Consider the following 6,197-nt stretch of genomic DNA (forward strand, 5'->3'; position numbering starts at 1 on the left):
AAGTGTCACTGACAGAAATGGATGATACTAGAAGGGAAGATGTTTTGGGGAAAAGATGATGAGTTTCAATCCCAATTTTTCTTTGATTCTTTCTATATACTTTCTCAAGCTTATGAATCTATATTCTTTTCTGATCTATTCCTGTTGATGGCTTTTGTCTTAGATGCTGATTCCATTCTTGAAGACTGGTTCTAGTCTTTGTTCTGTACTTTATTTTTGAAATATTTTAAATTATAAAATTAGTAGCCATCAACAACTATTATACAGTATAAGTTCCTTGTTTCATGTCTGCCTTTATATTCTCAGGGCTTTGTGCCTGCCATACTTGTTGAAAACATGCCAACCCTTCCATTGGAATGTAAGCTTCCTGAGAATAGTGTCAAGGCCAGAAACATTTATTGAGCATTTACTATGTGCCAGACATTGTGCTAAGCTCTGAGAATACAAATACAAGCAAAAAGAATGACAATCTCTACCCTCAAGGAGCTTATATTCTAATGAGGGAGATGACATGGGAAAGTGAGTTGAAAAGGCAAGAGAAAGGTACCTGCATTGGGACATGGTGGCAAATTCCAGAGAGCTGGAAGAAGCATGAGATGTCTGCCCTGGGCCCTTTCTCAAAACAGATGTTCTGGGAGAAGGGGCCGTAGGGACAGATGAATGTTCCAGGGTGAGAATACCCCAGGGAATGAGGAAACTGCCAGGGCAAGAAGGCAGCTGAGGTATGGTGGCAAAAGTCTAGAGGGTCAGAAGCAGAGCTGGCAGAGGAATGAAGGATGGCAGGCATGACCCCATCCTCAAAACAGAAGTTCTGCAGCTTGGACAGGGATCTACCAATGGGAGAGTATTTTGTATCTGTGTCCTCAGTACCTAGCATAAGATCAGTTGATTGATCGACTCTTTTAAATGAAGGCCACACAGCTCAACACAAAGTACTTGGGGCTGTCCCTTGATATAGTGCTGATTCAAATCATGATTCTAAGCTTCACTTCTATCCCATTGACTGTGGTACTCGGCACTTCCTCTTAGTTGCAATGCCGATACCTGCAAGGAGGCTATGGAATTAGATCTGGACCTTGAGGAAAGGATGAGATTTCAGCAGGCAATATTAAGGAATAATGAGTGTGGGATGGGGCTGAGGGGTGGAAGAACAAGGAACCTGATGAGGGCAATTTTGTTGACACATGGAAGATTTGGCTTGTTATCTGTGTAGCTCCAGAGAGGGTAGAAGAGATAGAACAGTGAATGGTAGGCATTATAGAAAGGTAGATTATAGGTAGGCAGCAGGAGGCACTGCTGCCAGTATGCCTAAGGAGGCTGGACTTTGTGTTCACTTTCCCTCTGAGAGGAGAGGCTTTTCTTTCAAACCCAGCTGGCCAAGAACAGCTGCAGGCAGTTTGAAAATGAAAGCATTCTTATCCACTCTTTGCTGCCTGTTCTTGTTGCCCAGTGATTTGTTTCTAGGAGGAGCTGAATCATGAATTATGTGCCAGGCTTGTAACAGTGTCATATTCTCTTCCACTTTGTGCCAACAGCTCCAGTCCTAAGATTACCTCCCACCGTCAAACGTTTAGTATCTATAGCTCAAGGAACCCTCTCACTCCCTTGTTTTCAGTCTGTTTGTAAGCCTTAAATACTGCTGAGCATTTCTGATGGCCAACAAGGTTAGATTAACGAGCTCTACATTAAATATAACAAAAAGAGTGCAGGCCAGCTAGTTTACCCTGCCAACTGTAAGGGGAAGATGCCTTTGTTAGGAAGTAAAAGAAGCCCTGAGGGGCAGCTAGGTGGCGCAGTGGATGGAGCACCGGCCCTGGATTTAGGAGGACCTTAGTTCAAATGTGACCTCAGACACATAACACTTACTAGCTGTGTGACCTTGGGCAAGTCACACATGGTGCAACCAAAAAATAAAAATAAAAAAAAAAGAAGTCCTAGAGCAGATCACTGGCTTGGGGACTCCCACTATGGCACATATAACATACGATCAATCCAGATCTTCTGATACACTATCTTGGCTTATCTATTGGCTTGCTACCCCTTTCCTTTCTCAATTCTCTGGTCTCTTTCTTATGTATACACAACTCCCAAAAGTCTTTTTTCTTTCCTTCAGAAGGGTAAGCAAGGAAAACCTGGGAATCAAGGTCAGCTCTTTCCACAAATCTCTCTGCCCCAAAGGCAAGGTACATAGGTGAGAACTATTTAACAGAGCCCTTCAAAAATGGAAGAAGCAATATTGTGAGCTAGTAGTTTCCCAGTCACTGGAAGCATTTAAACAGGCTGGAGTACCCCTAATGTTGCTGACAGTATATTGCTGAAGCATTTCCTGGGTAGGCATGTTGGAAAGACCTCCAAGATTCTGTGAATTCCATTACCATGTTCATTCACTAGAGCCTAGAATGATGGGGGAGATAGTGGCAAAACACATCTGAGTGATATGAGGTGAGGAGGAGGTGAGAAGAGCAACCTCTTGGGGAATGGAATCAATTTTTCCACCAAGTAAAATGTGAAGCTAAGTCTTAGCTGAGAGGGTGACATTAGAGGAAAGGTATGAGGAGGGTTGAAAAGGTTTGGAAGAGTCTCTGCATTAAGTCAGAGAGTGAATTAATTAGGGAGGTATAAAAGGATTGCCTTGCAGCAATGAAGGCCCAATTGAGGTTATGTAACATAAATTTGTAATGGATTCAGCACAATTTTGTGGTTTTCTCCAATTTTATTCAGCCACAAAGTAGAAGTGAAGGCAGCATAAAGTGGGAGTGTTCCAAAGCAGAGGCTTGGCAGGGCAAAATCAGCAATATGATAAGGGGGCAAGGGACTTCAGAGAAGAACAGTCTTGAGTCAAATTGATTCACAAAGGGGTCAAGATCAGGAGAGGGTAGATAGTGGCTGGGGAGAGAACTATGTTGATAAATTCTTTTTAATCCAGAAACTTTGTGTATCACATAATTAAATGTAATTTTGTATTTTTCTAGGATTTTTTCATAGACATAAACTCATAACTCAGGAACACATGTGGATTTTTGGTTTAGAAAATGTAGTTACAATGTCTTTATATCATGGTAGGTATTCTTAGTGATTGTCAGTGGGGTGATAGGTTCCTGAACTAAGGTGGATTCCCAGCCTCATGCCTAATTAGGAGACAGCCCTAAGTAGCAGGAAGCAGAGACAGATTCAAAGGTTCATATTAAATGAACCTTAGAGGTCATCTAGTCCAACCACCTCATTTTACAGAAAACTGAAACCCAGAGAGGTTAAGTGACTCGTCCAAAGTTACACAGGTAATAAGTGGCAGAGCCGGGATCCAACAGAAATCTTCTGACTACAAATTCAGTGTTCTTTTTCCTATTTGAATTCTGATATTCTTTTTACTGCATATCTCAAAGAAGTACATTTTCCACTTAAGTAAAATAGCACCTATCAGTTCTAGGAAAGTCCTTATCAGGCTAGGAAAAAGCCTCATTACAGATAAATAAAAAGAAATGGAGCTGAAATTATTTCCGTTATCTCCAAAAGTATTTTTATATCGTTAAAGAGTTTTTCAGCATGTTTCTTTCTATGACTCAGAACTGCAGATAAAATTCTTAGTATTTTAAAGTAGAATTAGTTCATAAGAAGAATGTACAGGGGAATAGAATGAAAGATAATGTACCTATAATAGGAGATATTTAGATTAGGCAAAAGTAGGGATTTCTTGGCATTCAAGGTAGTTGATCTGGGTCAGCAAATTATTGAGCTAGAAGCAATCCGAGAGACTATCTACTCCCACCTATTCATTAATACTCAGAACCCTAGGAAAGCTCTAGAAATTTCTGTGAAGATTTTTAAAAATGAGACATCTGTCCCTGTTTGAAAACTTAAGTTCTCTCTTCCTGAGATGTAGAGGGAAAGCCAAAATGATCTCTTGAGGTTCCTGCCAAGTCTGTAATCCTATGAAGAATATCCTATGAAGATTTTAGCATCCTATGCACACCAGTTGTTGAAATTGAGAATGTTAAGGAAGAAAAGAAATTTATTCCTGTATATAAATCAATATGATTTAAGTACCCCAAGTTGCTCCCTAAAACATAGGCATCTTTTAACACTACTATTCTTCTAGTGATGTGATATGGCTGTGAATTATTAAATACCACAGTTTCCAAAGTAAGTTGTCAATCACCCAAAGAGCAATGGTGAGAAGCTTGGGGATTGAGTAATCTACTGAGTATTGTCAGTAAAGAAGTGTGTAGGAAAAGTGGGTACATATAATGTTATCAAAGATATTTATGAAGTGGGGTAGAAACATCTCCAGAGAGTTAAGGACAAATGATGGCAGGCCCAAGGACTCCACTGCTACCTATTCAATATCAGGAGATGAAAAAGATAAGACCCATCATGTTGAGTGGCTCCCATGTGAAGGATTTACAGGAAGAGGTGGAAAAAGCCTGGTGGAATGAGAAGGTTTTTTAATCTTAATCATAGAATCAATGATCTTTGGAAATACTTTTTACCAAGTGTCAAAGAATACTTTACAACTGCAAGTTGTGAAGCATTTCCCTAAAGCCAGACAACAGTCACAGTTCACTTAAGACCCATTTTTGCACACTCCTCCAAGGTCTCAATCAATTGTCAACAAGTATTCATTGAGTACCTGCTAGGTGCTAGCCAGGGCAGCTAGATGGCACAGTGGATAGAGGGCCAGGTCTGGAGTCAGGAAGACTCATTTTTCTGAGTTCAAATCTGACCTCAGACACTAACCATGTGACTCTGGGCAAGTCACTTAACCCTGTTTGTCTCTGTTTCCTCATCTGCAAAATGAGCTAGTGAAGGAAATGTCAAACCAGTCCAGTATCTTGGCCAAGAGAACTCCAAATGAGGTCACAAAAGAGTTAGACACAACTGAAACTACTGAACTGATTGTGCTAGGCAGTAGTGCTAGGGGTGGGGATATAAGAATGAATAATGAAGCAGTCCCTACTCTCAAGGAGTTTATGTTCTAATGGGGGAATCAACAAGCATTTAAATAAATACAGTGTAAATATAAAGTAAATACAAATATATACACAATCATTAAATAGGATTAGTGGGAAGCACCATATAATACAAGGCACAAGCAGGTGGTAGGGGAGAGATCAGGAAATGCTTCATGCCAGAAATAATGCTTAAGCTACATTGTAGAGGAAGAAAGGAGCTAGAGGGAATGCATTCCAGGCATGTTGTGCAGCCAGTGCAAAAGTGCAGAGATGAGGGATGGAGAGCCACATTCGAAAAACAGAGAGACTGGCTCAAAGAAACAGAGGGGGAGCAATGTCCATTGAAACTGAAAAGATAGGTTGAGATTAGGTCTTTAAAAGATAAATAGAAAAGTTTATTTTTTATCCCAGAGGTAGTAAGAATTGGTTGAGGAGGAGCATCTCAAGGCTGGATCTATGTTGAAGGAAAATTACTTTTTTGGGTTTTTTTTAAATTAATTTATTTTGATTTATCAGCAATCACTTCCATATGCTTTTGAGTTTAAAATTTTTCTCCCCCTTCCTCCCCACTATCCTCCCCAAGACGGCGCACAGTCTGATATAGGCTATACATATACATTCCTATTAAACATATTTTCACATTAGTGATGTTGTAAGAATTAGAACCAATAGGAGGAACCACCAGAAAGAGGAAACAAAGTCAACAGAAAAAAAAATAGCAAATAGTATGCTTTGATCTGCATTCAAACTTCATAGTTCTTTCTTTGGACGTGGATAGCATTTTCCATCACAAAGCATTTGGCGATGTCTTAGATCCTTGTATTGCTGGGAAGGGTTAAGTTTATCAATATTAGTCATCGCATAACGTGGCTGTTATTGTGTACAACATTCTCATGACCTCTTATCCAGATTATTACAATAGCCTCCAAATTGGTCTGTGTGTCTTAAAGGCTTAAAGTTAGCCTGTTCATCATTTCTTATAGCACAGTAGTATTCCATTACATTCATATACCACAACTTGTTCAGTCATTCCCCAATTGATGGGCATCCTCTCAATTTCCAATTCTTTGCCACCACAAAAAGAGCTGCTATTAATGTTTTTGTACATGTGGGTCTTTTTCCCATTTGTATGATCTCTTTGGGATATAGCTCTAGAAGTACTATTGCTGGGTCAAAGGGTATGCACATTTCTATAGCCCTTTGGGCATAGTTCCAAATTGCTCTCCAAAATGTTTAGATTATTTCACA

The sequence above is a fragment of the Phascolarctos cinereus genome, unplaced genomic scaffold, assembly GCF_003287225.1.
Source record: "Phascolarctos cinereus isolate Bilbo 61053 unplaced genomic scaffold, phaCin_HiC Scaffold_1;HRSCAF=81, whole genome shotgun sequence".
NCBI lineage: Eukaryota > Metazoa > Chordata > Mammalia > Diprotodontia > Phascolarctidae > Phascolarctos > Phascolarctos cinereus.